Source organism: Miscanthus floridulus, chromosome 8 (assembly GCF_019320115.1).
Source record: "Miscanthus floridulus cultivar M001 chromosome 8, ASM1932011v1, whole genome shotgun sequence".
Lineage (NCBI taxonomy): Eukaryota > Viridiplantae > Streptophyta > Magnoliopsida > Poales > Poaceae > Miscanthus > Miscanthus floridulus.
This window is the reverse complement of record NC_089587.1, coordinates 52484440-52503233: the sequence shown is the minus strand read 5'-3', so window position 1 is coordinate 52503233 and position 18794 is coordinate 52484440. Positions and strand designations below refer to the sequence as shown.

Sequence of the window (18794 nt, the reverse complement as noted above, 5' to 3'; positions counted from 1 at the left end):
ATCCAATGTGCAGGCACACAATATCAAAAAATAGATGATTAACTATATAACAAGAACGTCTGCCGCATCATGAGCTATGGTTGTGTAACATCATGAACGGCGAGCAATGGAGGACGGGCGACGTCAATCGGTCTACATATGCGAAGACGACGGCTCAGGTGCACGACTCAAGTGGCGTCGAGGTAGCGGCACGGTAGTCGACGACGATGGCTTGGGTGCATGGCGCGGGCGAACGGCGAGGACTATGGCGCGGACGTCGTGGAGGCGGCGGTGTTTCTAGGTGCATGATGCGGGCGAACGGTGAGGATGACGGCGCGACGTCGTGGAGGCAGCAGTGTACGTGGCGCACGGGGAGGATGACAGTGCGGGCGCACAGACCAGACGATGGAGCAGGTCATGGAAGGGAGATCGCACGGGGAAGGGAGATCGCACGGGGAGGTGATCTTGTGGCGACCTTGCGGCGATCGATGATGTAGCCACAGATGCATCCACTGGTAGGCAGGCGGTGGATGATCCATTGTTGTTGCTTCTCCACTACACGACGAGATAGAAGTAGGGGCGGCTCGATCGTACAGGGGCTTGAGGAATGGGGCGCGTGACGATCGTCTCCGTGCAGCGACTAGTGACGTGCTTGAGTCCTATCAAGAAGACGCGTTTGATCGTGCAGCGACGGGTGACGATGGTCTTCCATGTTTGTAGCACATGCAAATCAGGGTCAAGAATTTCATATTTGTGGCACGAGGGCGGTATGATCGAGCGTGAGACGTGGGTGATCGCTTTCCTTGTTTGAGGCAGTTAGGGTCAAGACTTTCCGTGTTTGTAGCGCATGCAAATCAGGATCAAGACTTTCCGTATTTGTAGCGCATGCAAATCACCAAAGGACGCAGCATGCGGGAGATGTCGTGGGATCGCAGGCGTGGGCAGACGGACGAACCAAAATAAATGTCGCACAAAAAAATATCCACACTTTGTTCTTTTTAGTTGTAGGAGATGCAGGCAAACTAAATTAAAAAAAATCCGTGCTAAAGATATGGTATATGCGATTATGCATACGAGAGCAATTCATGTTACTATAATAATAGATGGTTTTCTTTCAGATTTGTTTCAAAAATTCTTATTTTCAATAAGTGAATGAATACATATTTCTTTGTTTCCCTTCTCATGATTTGAATGGTTGCATCTTATCGCCGCAACGGAAACCAGATCTGGGCAGAGGAACATTTTGAGTTGTTTATGCCTCGGCTAGGCTTGCTAATGGGTTGGGTTGGAATAGGCTAAATAGGTTACCGTGTGTTTGGTTTGAAGGTCGGACCGGGATATCCTGGTTCAACCCAGATGACGCGCTGTTTGGTTTGTGGGTTGGGTGAAACTAGGTCGAATCCAGCCGGGAATATGCTCCTAGATGTGGGTTGGTCTCATCCCTCCAAATCGAGCGGACCGTGTGGATGAACTAGGGCGCATGGGGCTAGGGCGCGGAGCTAGTGCGGGGCGTGGACGCCGAGGGAGGGCACGGAGTTGGTGCGGGGCACGGCCTCTGGCTCTCCACGCGATGTGGAGCTGCCCAAGACGCCCAGGCTCTCCCTCTCGCGCTGCTGCTCGCAGACGCGACCGCCATGGCCGAGCAGAGCCGCTGCCGCCGTTCCTCCTCCTCCCAGCTTGCCTCCGGGTCTGCAGCCACTTATCCAGCCCGGCGAAGCTCCAGCACCACCACGCCGGTGCTCCCCTCCGCCGTCGCAGTTCGTCGTCACGAAGTCGCCCTGACGTCGGCCCCTGTGCACGTGGCCGGCTAGCCTCGGGCCGCCGTGGACCGAGGGCACCCGCTGATGCGCGTGGGCCTCTGGGTGCTCCACCACCACTCCCCGGTCAGTGCGGGGCGCGGGCGCCGGTGCGGAGCGGCTACAACAGAGGAGAGAGGAGGGCAAGGAGGAAGAAGACCCAGACAATGACATGTGGGCCCCATGTATCAGCGGTTCAGTCCTTCCCAACCCAACCCTCTAACCAAACAAAAAAATATGGGATGAACCTAACCCCCTATCCAAACAAGAAATGGGTCCGACCCAGCCCTAAAAACTGGGTTGGGTCCAATCCAACCCTCTTAGTCCCTAAATCAAACACATAGTTAGATTCTCAAGTGAATACACGGTGGCGGATCTAGAAAATAGGCCAAGAGGGGAGGCTAAATTAATATAAGGCTAAAAATCTTACTAGTCGTAAAACTAATACATGTAACTAAGAACACAAATGATGATATCAATTTAAAGTGCTCAAGCTCTATGCAGAACATCAAGCATATAAAATAAAATACTAAATAAAGAGCATTTGATAACCAAAAGATCGTATATGTATTCACAACTCCTCATCACTTTGGTCCCTGTCCTCAATTCTACACAAATTAAGAATGCCATAGGTCTTCACAAATCAAGACAACATTATGAATTGAAATGAACGAATACAATATGCACTATTCATTCTTTGGGCCCTTGTGTGGTCTTTTTTCCAGTTGTACTACTCCCCTCCCGGAGGTCGCCACGCCGGTGCTGGTAGCCGTCAGGCCGCCGGCGCCGCGAGCCCGCCCCCCACCCTCTCCGCCTCCATCTTGTGACGCGCTCCGCTGCTCCGCGGCTGGCCCTGCTGGTGGATCTGCTCCGCGCGCTGACTCTTCCTCTCTCTTGGTGCCGGATCTGATCCGTCGCCGGCCTTGCCGGCACATGGACCGGACCACGATGGCGCACCGCCTCTTCCTCTCCTCGGTTGTGCCTCCTTATCCCTCCCCCTCCTAGAGTTTTTTTTGTGTTGATTTTCTCCTACGTATACTGAATAGTACGATTGCCAATTTTAGTCACATTTTAATTTCAATACATTGCTCAGATTGGTACCTCCTATCCATAATAGGTTGCCTTATTATTTGTTTCACAGAAAATGACTAGCGTACATGTTTCCGTTATCAAATTTGTCAACTGTACCATTTTTCCCCATTAGATTACAGCATATATATTGTATATAAAAAAAATCCCTGTGTTTCTGCTATACTGCAGGTCAAGGAGGACCGCTTCATCCTATGGGACTCTGTTGTGATGATCAGTCCAATGGCTCAGAATCAGGAGTAATGGCCAGTGTTGAAAAAGGGAGCTTTTCTCTGTACCTAGGAACTAACAAACTAACATGTTATCTTCCCAATTCAAGTAGGTAAATGCAGAACCAGAAGAGCAAGGAGAGCTCAGAGAAATCACCCAATCCTAGGCCATTCAGGCTTACGGAATGATGTGAGTTTTTAGAATCTCCAATTCTCACTGCATCTCTAAAATATGTTTAACTGAATTGTTTTCATCATCATTATGGGTTTACCATGTACAACTCTGACCCTGAATATGTGCTCTATGATTACAATGAGAGGAAATCCAACACTGAATAGTTTAGTGACGCTTTTTCCCCTTTCAAGTAATAGTCATAAGATGCTCCACATGATCTCTACCTGATGGATGATAACTGCGTGAATGATATAGTCATATATGCATTGGTGCTTTCCTCAGACTGATTGTGTTCCAACTATGCTCTCTAGGTTGTTGTGTATTTGCTTTACAGTCTGTAAGCATTTTTTTCCCTGCAAAATAAAATGTATCGCTTAATGTTACATCATACCATTTTTACAAAACCTTCAGCTTTACCGTTACACATATTGGCACTCAAGGTTTCCTCACATGCACCAGCAGCAAAATAGTTTTATTGGGTCACCATGTTCTTCAGTTACCTTATTTTCGATTACTATAAAGTTGGCCGCCAAGTTTAGGTATGCTATGCCTCCTCTTTTTCTATTTTGCATGTTTCTCTGGTCTTCAGTCTTGGGATGCACTCATTTGCTTCACAATGTATACTTTATACTTAACATGCTACTACTAAAGGATATAAAATAGCAGGTACCCATATATTTTCATTGCCCAGTATTAATGTTGTGTTCCAACTATTATTGTTTAAGTACCTATGATCAATGAAACTTAATATTAAATATTCGATATTTGATGGACCCCCCCCCCCCCCCCCCCCCCCCCCCCCCCCCCCCAAAAAATTTTTTTTTGTTTAGTTACAGACTAAAGTTCAGGGTGCCAGCACTTCTTCTCATGACATTAGGCTACATTAAAGTTCTCATAATTCTTTTGCCTGTTAAAGTTAACAAACAAACATTTTTTCTTCCCACCTGGTGTCGGTGCTAATAGCATTAGTCAATTATCTGATGAAGATGTTGTTTCCCATATTACCATGCTGCAAATCTTCCATGAACCTGACAATGATGTGCTTTGGCTTCCAGGGGATTTTCATATTTATGTTGCAAATATGTTTGCTGCTGCCAAGGTAAGTACCGGCAATAATATATATGTTAGAGTATGTCAGGGGCCTATTGGGCCTGGGCTGGCTGTATAGCCTGTTAGTGTTAGGGTTAATTAGAGATAAGGGTCGCTTGCTTAGGGGTCAAGTAAGCCTTGCTTGGGAGTCAAGTAAACCTCTCTATATAAGGAGAGGAGATGTATCAATCTAATCAAGCAAGAATTAAGAAGGAAAACGCACGCTCGGAGTTGTGGCGGCTAGGGCTGCGAGGGCGAGAAAGGGCCGGCCGCGGGGCCTTTGACCACGGCCGAGCAAGAGGGAAGGTTTTCCTTCTTAATTCTTGCTTGATTAGATTGATACATCTCCTCTCCTTATATAGAGCGGTAGAGTCTTACCGCCTGTGACCGGAAGGTCCCGGGTTCGAGTCGCGGTCTCCTCGCATTGCACAGGCGAGGGTAAGGCTTGCCACTAACACCCTTCCCCAGACCCCGGACAGAGCGGGAGCTCTCTGTACTGGGTACGCCCTTTTTACTTGACTCCCAAGCAAGGCTTACTTGACCCCTAAGCAAGCGACCTTTATCTCTAATTAACCCTAACACTAACGGGCTATACAGCCAGCCCAGGCCCAATAGGCCCCTGACATACTCTAACAATATACTTTCCACGCATTTCTCCTATGCTGCAAAGATTCATGGTTTTTAACACATTTAATACCATTTGCTTGCTGGATCTTTTTTGCTGTAGCGTTTGTGTGTCATGCACTGCTTAAATTGAGACCCCATTTTCGCAAGGATCAATGCATCTGTAATTGCTCTATGGAACGAAAGGAATACGATTAATTGAGAACCAATATTATCATCTAAAAAATATATAAAAAAAACTAACACTGTAAGTGAGCACAAATAGTAATGGCTATAATCTGACATTTCTTTATAAATGCTATGCTGAAACTGTTATGTGGCGGCTACGATTGAGAGGGAGAGAGCTGAGGGAGAGGCGGCGGCGGGGGGCTACAGTGCCGCTGTACTGTTCACGGCTAGGGCTGCGAGGACGAGGCTGGAGACCGGCCGGGGGCCTTGCCCACGGCCGAGCAAGAGGGAAGGGATTTCCTTCTTAATTCTTGCTTGATTAGATCGATACATCTCCTCTCCTTATATAGAGAGGTTTACTTGACTCCCAAGCAAGGCTTACTTGACTCTTAAGTAAGCGACCCTTATCTCTAATTAATCCTAACACTAATGGGCTATACAGCCATCCCAGGCCCAATAGGCCCCTGACATACTCTAACAGAAACAATATCTTTTACATGGCCTGCTTTCTAATAAACGACAATCTGCAAAGAAATCTTTACTTGATGCTTCCATTTTCAAGTAGGAAATCTGTACAATATTTATAAGTACATCTTACTGATTATCTTCCAGCATTTGTGTTTGTAAGTGCAGCCTGGAGCGTGTATGTTTATACCACTGAATGTGCCAACAGAAGCACCAATTTAAGTGAACAATAAGCAATATGACGCCATTCTGCGTTGACGTCGTGCCCCTGCCAAAGCAGAGAGGGAAAACAAGCTGCTCAAAGCCACAAAAGGTACTTTGCACATCTCAAACTGTTGGCTGAACACCTTAACTGACAACTTTGACTGCTGCTACATCACCATTGCATTCAACAAATCTTCTGTTCTCTTAGTAGCATTTATGTCAGTCAGCTGTCTCCATGAGTCACGCCCTCAAATCTAGAACTGTTAATTGAACTACTTAATTGTCACCTGCTGACTGAATGACGCTATATCACCATGGCATGCATCATGTCTTCTGTCGTCTTCTACCACTACATTCATGTTGCTGCCTACGTGATGCAGCCGTATCTCCATGAGTCACGCCATCAGCATTCACTGCGTTGCCCACGAGTCACTGACGGACGTTTCCTGAACACAAAGAAAGAATCGAACGGGAATGATTGCTGGTGGAGGCAGCAAGGCAACGTTCAGCAAACCCCTTACGCGGCAGGCGGCATCTTCAAGTTCAGAGATCCACAAGTCAGATCTGCCCAACCCAAGCAGCGCCTGTCGGGTTCAGAGTTGTCAAGCAGAAATGGAATTGTAGACCTACTAAATTGACGTGCCATGATCCTATGATGTAATGAAGCTCTTATGATCCTAAAATCTTAAGCAACAATTAAGATATAAGGCATGTAATGATAAAATTACCTACCGTTGCTATTCTCACGCGTGTTGGGGGGCTGACTAGTTTTAATCTCTCTCCTTCTCCCCCCCTATAGTCACAGAGAGTGTGCTAGAGTGTTGTATATGTGTACAGTGCTTAAGCAATACAATAAGAATCTTTCCTTTTTTGTTCTGTTGTTCTCTCTTATCTTGTGCTTTTATTGGCATTCTAGGTGCATGACATTGGTTCTTCACAGATTGAAATTGTAAAAGCTTTTGTGGGAGCACGTAAATGACTACCAAAAGCGGAAATTCAGAGCTTTGAGTCATGGAGTTGTTGAGGTTGACAATTTGACACCACAATTTTTTCGAAAATTGCTACTGATTCTTCTATATGTTGTCCTGGTTCAGTTGTTAGAGGTTATCCCAAGTATCTTACACCACAAAGTAATAAAGGAAAGACTCTACCTCAGCCTCTATCTCGCACACCTTACAATAGCTCAGTTTCTTGGAGATCTATTGTCGACAAAAGATGCTCGGCAGTCCACTGAGGGGCATCCCGCGATGGTAGATTTGTCGGTGGAGATGCGCGTAATCAGGAACCGGATGGCGACACAAGGCGCAGAGACAGCGATTTAGACAGGTTCGGGCCGTCTGATCGACGTAATACCCTACGTCCTGTGTCTTTTGTGTATTGTATTGAATACATGATCTCAAGTAGAGGACCCCTGCCTCTCCTTATATACTCTGGAGGGGCAGGGTTACAAGTAAAGTATCATATTTGGTACTATACAATGTCTTGCGGTGCACGCCGAGCAGCGCCGTGCACGCCTTGATCTTGTGGGCGGGGCCACCTCCGATGGTGCGGCCCATGTCTTGGGGGGTCATACCCCCACAGTTAGTCCCCGAGCCTGACAGTAGGTGACGTAGTCACGTGGTGCCAGGGTCATAAAGTAGAAGACCAGCCGAGCAGGCAGCCAGTCCCCGGGCGTAACCTCGAGATGAGAACAAGCACATTCACCGTAAGGTGAAGTGTGCCCACTTAGTCCCCGAGCCTGCTGGAAGATAAAGAATGAATCTTGTAGCAGGGTCAAAGAAGTCTAAAAGCTTGCCGACGTCGTCTGACATGCGCGTATCAAGACCCCAGACGTGCTGCCCAAGATCAGCACCCTGATCTAAACAACATGGAGCAGCTTGACAGCACAACGACGAGACGTAGCAAGATCCGAGCAGCAAGGGAGTCCCCGACGTCGCTGGCGATGACCGAGCACCGAGGAGCGAGGAGTTCCCGACGTCGCTGGCGATGACCGAGCACCGAGGAGCGAGGAGTTTCTGGCGTCGCTGGCGATGTGCGAGCACCGAGGAGCGAGGAGTCCCCGATGTCACTGGCGATGTCCGAGCACCGAGGAGCGAGGAGTTCCCGACGTCACTGGCGATGACCGAGCACCGAGGAGCGAGGAGTTCCCGGCGTCGCTGGCGATGTCCGAGCACCGAGGAGCGAGGAGTCCCCGGCGTCGCTGGCGATGTCCGAGCACCGAGGAGCGAGGAGTCCCCGGCGTCCCTGGCGATGTCCGAGCACCGAGGAGCGAGGAGTCCTCGGCGTCGCTGGCGATGACCGAGCACCGAGGAGCGAGGAGTCCCCGGCGTCGCTGGCGATGTCCGAGCACCGAGGAGCTAGGAGTCCCCGGCGTCGCTGGCGATGTCCGAGCACCGAGGAGCTAGGAGTCCCCGGCGTCCCTGGCGATGTCCGAGCACCGAGGAGCGAGGAGTCCCCGGCGTCCCTGGGGATGTCCGAGCACCGAGGAGCGAGGAGTCCCCGGCGTCCCTGGCGATGTCCGAGCACCGAGTAGCGAGGAGTCCTCGGCGTCGCTGGCGATGACCGAGCACCGAGGAGCGAGGAGTCCCCGACGTCGCTGGCGATGACCGAGCACCGATGAGCGAGGAGTCCCCGGCGTCGCCGGCGATGTCCGAGCACCGAGGAGCGAGGAGTCCCCGGCGTCGCTGGCGATGACCGAGCACCGAGGAGCGAGGAGTCCCCGGCGTCGCTGGCGATGACCGAGCACCGATGAGCGAGGAGTTCCCGACGTCGCTGGCGATGTCCGAGCACTGAGGAGCGAGGAGTTCCCGGCGTCGTTGGCGATGACCGAGCACCGAGGAGTGAGGAGTCCCCGGCGTCGCTGGCGATGACCGAGCACCGAGGAGCGAGGAGTTCCCGGCGTTGCTGGCGATGTCTGAGCACTAAGGAGCGAGGAGTTCCCAGCGTCGCTGGCGATGTTCGAGCACCGAGGAGCGAGGAGTCTTGGGCGATGACCGAGCACCGAGGAGCGAGTAGTCCCCGGCGTAGGCGGCGACGTTCGAGCACCGAGGAGTCCCTGGCGTAGGCGGCGATGTCCGAGCACCGAGGAGTCCTTGGCGTAGGCGGCAAGGTCCGAGCACCGACGTAGCTGACGACGTCCGTGCGGTGAAGTGTGCCCACTTAGTCCTCGAACACAAAGAATCCGAGCGCTGAGGAGTAACTGGAGTAGCTGGCGATGAAGCATGAGCGACGAACAGTCTAGTCAACTGGTCGGCGGCGAAGTGAACATTGAGTAGAAATGATCGGCGAACAGTCCAATCAACTGGTCGGCGACGGAGTCCATGAACCAAGTGGTCCGACCAGTTGATCGGTGGAGAAGTCCGAGCATCAGGTGGTCCGATCACCTTGACGATGATCCTGCAATACAAACATGTAGAACGGGTAGTACATGATGCACAAATAAATAAACTCTGGAGAAAAATCAGCAATGGTGATGAAACGACGTATGCAGTTCGGCGATCAGTTGACATGAAAATATATTTATGTTTAATATAAACCGCCCGAACAGTTAGTGTGTAGCTGAGTCTCCAGCCCTAGCTAGCCCATAGTCCATAACGTCGAGCGCGGAGCCTGTGCACGTGTAGGAGGAACAGGCGTGACCAAGGAGCCGCTGCCGATCACCCATAACGCAGAGCGCGGAGCCTGTAGCACGTGTAGGGAGGAGCCAGAGACAGGGCCGTCTCTAGAGGCGTCCGAGCATCAACAGAACTGTTCGGAGGTTTAGAAAATCATTTGGAGAGCAAACATGGAGAAAACAGTTCGGAAAAACATTATGACAATATACGGAGATTGGAGAATATTTAGAAGAATATTAAAACATGACTTAGCTTTAGACAGAGTGTCTGGTCAGCGGCGTATAGCGTTATCTGGTCGGTGACGCAGGCAGCTTGCTTGTAGCTCGGCGGCGACGAGGGATGTCGGTGAGGGCCGCCGAGTAATGACGATGAGACAACGGCGAGGGCCGTCGGTGAAGGATGTCGGCGAGGACCGCCGAGCGGTGATGACAAGTCGACGGCGAGAGACATCGACGAAGGATGTCGGCGAAGGCCGTCGAGCGGTGACGACGAGTCGACGGCGAGGGACGTCGGCGAAAGATGTCGGCGAAGGCCGTCGAGCGGTGACGACGAGTCGACGGCGAGAGACATCGACGAAGGATGTTGGCGAAGGCCATCAAGCGGTGACGACGAGTCGACGGCAAGGGACGTCGGCGAAAGATGTCGGCGAAGGCCGTCGAGCGGTGACGACGAGTCGACGGCGAGGGACATCGGCGAAAGATGTCGGCGAAGGCCACTGAGGGCGGCGGCGACGAGTCGTCGACGAGGGCAGCGGCGGCGAGTCATTGACGAGGGCAGCAGCGGCGAGTCGTCGACGAGGGCTGATGAGGGCAGCGGTGGCGAGTTGTTGGTGAAGACGACCTCGAAGGTGGTTCCGAGATCGGATCTGCTGTTGCAGGGGCTGGTGTAGCAGTGATGAATCATCGTCGTGGACTGGCTTGATCTCCACGAGATTGATGACGAGAACACGCTGTTGATTTGAGGTCCATCTGGCTCACCATGGATCAAGCGCACACCCCTACCTGGCGCGCCAACTATCGACAAAAGATGCTCGGCAGTCCACCGAGGGGCATCCCGCGATGGTAGATTTGTCGGTGGGGATGCACGTAATCAGGAACCGGATGGTGACACAAGGCGCAGAGACAGCGATTTAGACAGGTTCGGGCCGTCTGATCGACGTAATACCCTATATCCTGTGTCTTTTGTGTATTGTATTGAATACATGATCTCAAGTAGAGGACCCCTGCCTCTCCTTATATACTCTGGAGGGGCAGGGTTACACGTAAAGTATCCTATTTGGTACTATACAATGTCTTGCGGTGCACGCCGAGCAGCGCCGTGCACGCCTTGATCTTGTGGGCCGGGCCACCTCCGACGGTGCGGCCCACGTCTTGGGGGCCATACCCCCACATCTATTAAAGGTTATCTATTGACTTTCTTTGCAATTGAGTTCTATTCTACCTTGTATGGGATTGAGTAACATTGTTCTCCGATTGAAACGTTGTCAAACCTGAGTACATTTGAGTATAAGTAATTCCTGCAATTCTTGCATGGCATCCCAAAAAGCTTAGAACAATGATTCACCTATGGTAGAACCACCCTAATTATATGGCCCACATGCACCTGCCATTGTCTTTAAGACCTCTGACTGCTGCACATGAGAGCCAGATAACTCAGGTAGTCCGTCGGGTGTCCTCGGGAAACCCCGAATCATATACATTTTATAACTCATACATGATCAACATGGAGTTGCCATAATATTACAACAGTTGATACAAGAATATTGTACATCAGAGCGCGGAAGACTTATAACATTAGTGTATAAAACATGATTAAGTATAAACTTAACTAAGTTCCAAATGGTGAGTAGAATTGCGGAAGCGACTTAGGTGAAACACCTAAGGTAGAAGAGACAGCCAGATCATGTCGAGCCCACCGACATGACCTTGATTAGCAGCTCGAGTCAGAACCTGCAACAGGAGTTTAACAAACCTTGAGTACTTAAGGGTACTCAACAAGTCTACCCAACTAAAAGGAAAGACTCCAAAGGTATGCAGACTTAAAGGAAAGATAGAAGCAAGAAGTAACTTTTACAGAAAAGCTTACTACCAGTGGATCCTTACTTTCAATGTTTTAGCTTCGTATTAAGTTATCTGTAGTATCCAGTTTGCACCTAGTCTAAAGCAATCATTTCATTAAACATCTCATCTCATGTTCATCTCTTATCCACCAGTAACCATATTCCATTGATTAACACTACGATGTAGATCGGGGGATCGAGTCTCCATAATCGTGGAGCACGACAATTCGAATCGATTAGGCCTAGCTAGGGTTTCCTTACCACACGACATACGCAGGTCCTGGACCTACATATATCAACCTTCACTCGGATCCTCCAAAACATGAACCGGTCTGCGCTACCCGAGAATACAGTACTCCACCTCCCTACGTCGTCCTGGACGGATTCACAGGATGAGTACACGCTATTCTCGCCATCTCCTACTCCTAGTGCGCAGTTGTCTTTTCACATAATGGAATAGCCGAGGTATCAGGCTTACTAGATTATGTGGCCAGTACTGCAAGGTCTCGAACACGATAGGTCTACAATGGTACGGTCCTCAATCGATACAGGTGGGACGAGCATGACCAGGCGAACCTGTCTGCCCAAGAACAGTTATCATAACATCGAGTCCCGCCCAGTCTCAATTTAACATTATCATATCATGGTATTCTCACGACCCAAAAGTAGAGCCGAGGTAAACATATTCTTTACGAACGATGAAACCACCATTCGACTTCTACCGAAGTCTAAGCATTACTAAGCACCTGAAATATCGACCTACATATACTAGCAGGGTACGACTAAGGATACCTAAAGATCAAGGTCATCATGCAGTAACGGTATTCGACCAACTCATAATTTCTTAATGCACATCTCACAAGACTTAAAGTGTAATAAAGTTTTGTAAATACTAAGAGAAGGGTAGTATGCTCCAGGGCTTGCCTGCGTTGTAGAGAAAGTTCCACAGAGATATCCAGAGGTTAATCTTGGCACCAACACCACGGTGGATGAACTTCCTCCGAAACTTGATCAACACGAGTCTTCTCACTCTCATTTGTACTACATGTAATAAATGATGCTTTGCTTAACATGATGGACTACATGCCATGATGCATGATGAGAGATATTCAAATGCATAACAGAAGATAAACAAAGTTAAGAAAGTTGAGTACAACTTTCCTTCACTAAGGAACTAGGGTTATTACTATAAAAGTATCTTAGTTCATTAACTATCTAGTTAATTATTTGTTATCATGAAAGGAACTAACATGAATTAGCAAAAGATTAACATCTATCTTAAGTCATGATCATTATAAGAAATTAATAATTAAGCCATATTAATTATTATATAAACAAGTTGATTATGTGGTTATTAAGAAGGCGACACTTATCACATTATACTAGTCAAATAAGGCAACGTACATTACTAACATTACATAAGTTCAACCATGAGGGTAAACAAGGATCATCACATGACCTAATCACATGCATTTACTAATTAATCATTTGAGTAAACTACTTTATTTATTAACTAACAAGTTAATTATAAGCATAACATGGAAATGATTAAGTTGCCAAGGAACAACAAAGGGAGTAGTGTTCCAAGGTCTACAATCAACTCCAAAATATACCAAAGCCATTTAAGTATTTTCCTAAATTATTTTAGTATTTATTTACTTAAAGAAAAGGCATTTAAACAGACTTAAATTAATTAACTAGTTTAGAACTATCAAAACAGTACCATAATTTTTATGAAGGCAGGTCTAAGCATGTACAACATACACAAAAAGTTTCATGATTAAAGCATAATTATTTTATCCTATAAAAATTATACAAGGTCAATTTTATAATTAAAAGAGGTAATTTTTAAGCATACCAAAACTACTGAAAAGACCAATTAATATTTTTCCATGGTAGGGAATCTCATAACAAAGCTACACACAAAATTTCACAATTTTAGCATGCTTCTAGAATTACTTATGAATTAAACAAGATTGAGCACATTTTAGCTTTTTCTGAAAATAATAAACCGAAGGGAAGACATTTTGCACCCAGACTCCTGCTAGCCACTGAGACTGACAGAAGGGCCCTGGATCAGCAGAACAGTACCCCGTGTTGACCGCGGCGGACACCGCCGTTGACCGGCAAGAACTCGCCGGCAGCGAGGTCTCCGGCGGCGGGGCTTGCACCTACACGATCTACTCGACCTCGCGCATCCATCTAAGCTATCGGTTGAACGAGTAAAGCAACACGGCGAGCTCGACGTCGGCCATGCGCGGCACGGCGGTGCTCCGGCGTGGCGGACACGCCCAGCGGCGGGGTTAGCAGAGACGCAGAGGATACCAATAGCTTCCTCGTGCTCACTCTAACTCAAAACAGCTGCTGGTTGATCGAGCCACGGCCAGAAACGAACTTGGCCACAGCCATGGCGGCTTGGCGGAACAGAACACGGCGGCGCGACGCATTCTAGCCACCACAGCGCGGTAGCGGTTAGAAGGAGGGGGAGATTAGCGTTAGGATGCTCACCACGACCTCTACGGATAAACGATTGAAGAGGAGACGGATCAGGCGGCGCTGCGGTCGGCTCCGGCGGCTCTGGCGACGTGAACCCGGCGGCGAGCACGCGTTCCGGCGTTACCAGCTAAGGAATCACTCAACCAACAATCTTGAGAGCATATAACGATCCTAAGTAACCTCGAACAGAAAATAAGGGGGCTATAGAGGCTCTAGAACAACCCGGCCACGGTGAGGTGGACGCGGCAGCGATGGCGGGGTGATCGCGGCGGCAACCGGCGCTGCGGCCGATTTGGCTGGCGAGGAGTGGCTTGAGCGGATCCAGGAGGAGCGTGGGGGATATGCGAAGCTATGGACACGAGCTGACGGGCGGGGGCGTGATGGTGGTGATGAATTGCGTCAGGGCGCAGAGGTGACCGGCGGCGAGGGAGAAAAAGGGAAGAGGGAAGACAGCGGCTGGCGCGAGGTTAAGACGGCGCGGGCGGCTTCTGAAGCTTCGCCACCTCCTGCTTGGTCGTGACACGCGAGCTGCTGCGTGTCCAGACGTGAGAGAACAGCGAGCGAGGGCGGCGGGCGGCGAGCAGGCAGACTGGACGACGGTGACCACTGTAGCCGACTGAAACCTCCAATTCAGCTCTCAATTGCTCGCGATTTTGCAACACGACTCGATGATCGACCTTAAGCAAAGTTAAACCTTGATCGGAGAGCTTCAACATTGCTTAAGAGCCCAACATAAAAAACATGATGGTTTGCAAGATCTTGGATTTTGAAAACAGGCACATTGAAACAAGAAGCTGAGAAACAGTTAGGGTTTAGGAAATTGCTTTGAGTTGGCTATTTTGGGAATTAATTTAGGATCAACCAATAATCAAACACCTCAACCCAATTCACAGTTTCATAGCTCAAGTATAGGTCCAATCAATGGAACAAAAGTTGTATAAATTTTATTGATGAAAAATTGCTTTAATAAAATCCCAAACATTGAACTTTATAACTAATAAAAGAGAGACAAAAATGACTATGAGAATTAGTTATAGGATTCAATCTTTGAGCTCAAATTCAAACATGTTTGATTTGAAACCATTTCCTGTATTTACTTCCATGTTAAAAGGCATACTTTAAACAACAAAGCATATATTAACAAAATTTTAATTGTTTAAGGAATTTCACATATATAAATCACAAACTTCCTTAATTAATATTGTTGTTAACATTTCATGCAACACATATAACTCAACATATGCAACATAAGATAGCTACTATTGCAACGTGAAATGCATTTATGGCATGACACTTGATGCTTATGCTTGATGATGCTCATGATCAGAATTTTAGTTGCTTTTTAACATCTAGGATGTTACATCACCCAACTGAAAATCAGAGAGACAGGGGTTTTGCAATCTACAGTACATCTATTATAACAAATTTGCAATAGGTTTCTGTTCAAGGCAAGGCCCAATAGCGGCCTAAAGATGCTAACAAAATCATTCGATATGATCCAATTTTCAACATTTACTACATGTTATGAGATTTTACATATGTTACCCCGTGTAGCTTACACCATAAGATTTTATGTATGCCCGTAGCAATGCACGGGTACTCAACTCCTGAAATATAAATAGTGCAAGTGCGTAGCCTCATTGATTTTTTATAGAGCACATATTCTATAATGTGATGTTGCACTGTCATTGAAATTCTAGTATATGGCACACCAGATTCGTACAATCTTTCACGGAAACTGGAAATATTTCAACTACGGCGGATGATTATTAGGCCCTTTTTGTTGCGGTTTTGAGGTGAGCACTGTACAACTTGGTTTGTTATTGTAGCATATTGCGGCTGTGGAAAAAACAGGTCCGTTCCCTCTAAAAATGAACTAAGAACAGGAGGAGCCGAATAAGCTGCATATTTGAGGCACATCCCGACTCCGCTAGTATCGTGAAGGAACCCGAGCCAGTATGTACGAGCACGCATCCCTTCGTGCCCTCGCGTAGCGCCACTGCTCCCGCCTTCACCACCGCTGGTCCCTCTCCCTTTCCCTCCTACATGTCGTCGGAGGCTGAAGGGAGTGGGGATCCATCGTTTTTAATAAGTTTTTTCAGTAGATCGAGTTCTTAGGCTTAGAGTCTCTTCATGCCAAGTTTCTTGGTTTTGGAGATTTATCTCCTCCTCTCCCGCAACGGCGAGAGGGTAGGATGGAATCGTTTTCTCCATGGCGGCTTTATTGAAGATGAGGGCGATAACTAGGGCGTCAGCATCCTCACCAGTATAACGACATGGAGACTTTTATTTCCAGACAGCGACATCAAGGAGGAGATGGTATCGCCGCCATGGAATAATTTTCTCCGGTCCCTTCTCCGTTTTCTCTGGCCATAATGAAGAACTAGAGAAAATAAGTTTCAGATCAGTCTCCCATTTTTCGTTGGCAGAGAGAAGAAGTTTATGAACTCCGCCTACATAAATGTTGGTCGCCGTTCGTTGGGCCGCCTTTTGCCGAGTGTTTGTCTGTGCGGTCATCTATACTGCAAAGCGTCGTATAAGTCTGGTTTTGAGATCTGGAGCTATTCACAGCCTGTGTATAATTTAGATGAAAATCAGTTTCTAAATATTTATACAATCCAGCGTGCTTGTAACATGTTGATATATCCAGCTATTATCTAATATAATTCTTTTTTTGTCGTAAAAAAAACCCGAGCCAGAGAGAGCCCTCTCCAAATGGACCTTTAGTCAAGGAACAAATGAACAAAGGTAAGTGCAATTTACAACTCCGTGCCACGTCTTAAGCGCGCCATACATGGTGAACTTTTTGACCTTTTGAGTTATCTTCAGGTCACAACGAAATAATAGTACACTCCAGTAGGTATTTTGTAAAAAGGAACACCACTGCCCAAACACGCAAACATTCCGTAAATGGCCTACCGTAGGCATGCCACCAATGTAGGCATCGAATTTGAAGAAGGGAGAGCGGATTTGACAAGGAAATATCAGTTGTCAGGTCGACTGCGGAAAACAGAGACAAAAATAGAGCAAGCATATCTCGCCAGCGTTCAGGAAGAAGGAAAAAGAGTGCTACTTGAGCAGCGAAAGGGAAGTGCAGTACGTGAGGGTATGGAGACGCTCCTACTGTACTGGTGGCATGGAGACGCTCGGAACCCAATTCGGCCACGCCTTCGGACACATCAATGGCGCTGGATCGTCGTCGTACACGTAACACGACGGCCGGCATCAGATGGCCCGATGTGCTTGGGTCGACTTCATTTTTTACTATTTAACTTTTTTTTCGAAAAAAATTTACATTTGGCTCTCTGGAAGACTTAAACTTATCTTTGACCCTGGGATCAGCGTCTTAAGTCTTGACGTCGAGGTAACACGTCTCGACGCCACAGATCTTAATGTCGAGGTGCCTAATCGAGATTCTACGTGACATCGACGTAGCCGATACCCCAGCGCCATAATACATAGCGTCAAAGTCGATGCCAAGATATATGGCGCCAAGCATAAACGTATGCAGGGCGATAGGACGTGCTGTTGCAGGAGCCCATGCTGCTGCACTATAGCACAAGGCCATGATGTGCTGTAGCTGGTGCCGGGCAGGCAGCCTGTGTGCGGCTTGAGCGGTGCACTGTAGCGGCACTGTAGATGTGTCAGCTACACAGTGACTTCGAACCAACTGTAGGCGTGTCAGCTACGCACGCCGTACCGCCTCGTCTCCGTCGCCCACGCCTCTGCAATGCCAAAAATACAGTAAGCACTGCCCCTATAATATTAAATTAACTATTTATAACAAAAAAGTTTAGTAAAAGAGGACAAAACTACATGGCTTAGGCCATGTTTAGTTGCCCCAAATTTCAGAATTTGGCACTATATAAAAAGAAGATTTTCTGTCATATCAAACTTGCGATACATGCATGGAGTACTATATGTTGACGAAATCAAAAAATAATTGTACAGTTTGGTTGTACTTTACGAGACGAATGTTTTGAGCATAATTAGTCAACGATTGGACAATTATTACCAAATAAAAACAAACACTACAGTAGCGCAGCAAATTCGGCGGCGCCGATTCGGTGGCCGAACTAAACGCGACCTTAGCTAATTTATATCCTCGAAACAGTAAGGTGGTTGGGTTGAGTGTTTTTAGCTAGTGGTTAAGACACATCACTATCCAAAATACAGTTTGTGCGTGCCAAAAAATAAAGTAAAACTGGGAAAGATCATTTCCATAAATTCAATTATTTTTTTAAAAAATAGTGAAAATACCAAAGTAAAATAGTGGAGGAGGCAGCTCGTCCGCATGCACACAGTGCTTCTGTATGAGAGGCTGTGAACTGCATGCATGGGGTCCGCTCATGTGAGCATATCTTGCACTTTGTTGACTGTTAAGGATGATGAACTTGCTCCCGTTTTTCAGTAATCAGTAATATTTTAGTTTGACATTTTCTTTGTTTGGTGAACAACACAGTAATAATCCTTCCACCAGATTATGGCGCATTTCGAAGAACCTCACGTAGGAGCATTTTTTGGCAGGTGATGGTGTATTGCATCTGCCTGTTCCGCACTGCTCCATCGTCTCGATGCAGGGGAGCAGAGAAGAGCAGGTAGCGCAGCGCAGCGTATACTCCATCTATCTCGAGCCGTTCACCTTTGCCACTGCAGCAAGCAAGCGCAGCAGATTACGTGCGCCGCGGTCGTCGTCACTGTGCCTGCTACTGCTCAGGGGCGTGGGCGAGCAAGGCTGCCATTCCCGAGCCTGCGACTGCTCATCGAAACACTGTACAGGAAAAAAAAGCAGCGCAGCACTGTAGCGAGGCGCCGGCAACCTGTGTG

At 47.9% G+C, this 18794-nt stretch overlaps 1 long non-coding RNA gene across 2 annotated transcripts; it reads left to right on the top strand.

The window, feature by feature from the left end:
- The first annotated feature begins 2447 nt into the window (after positions 1-2447).
- Positions 2448-6664, top strand: LOC136472034 (uncharacterized). Of its 2 annotated transcripts, XR_010762206.1 has the most exons (5): positions 2448-2750; positions 3036-3263; positions 4304-4347; positions 5763-5907; positions 6179-6664. It is a non-coding gene; the product is annotated as an uncharacterized lncRNA (long non-coding RNA). The 2 variants fall into 2 exon arrangements; XR_010762207.1 differs by lacking the exon at positions 4304-4347 and having other exon boundaries at positions 2450-2750.
- Positions 6665-18794: the final 12130 nt, after the last annotated feature.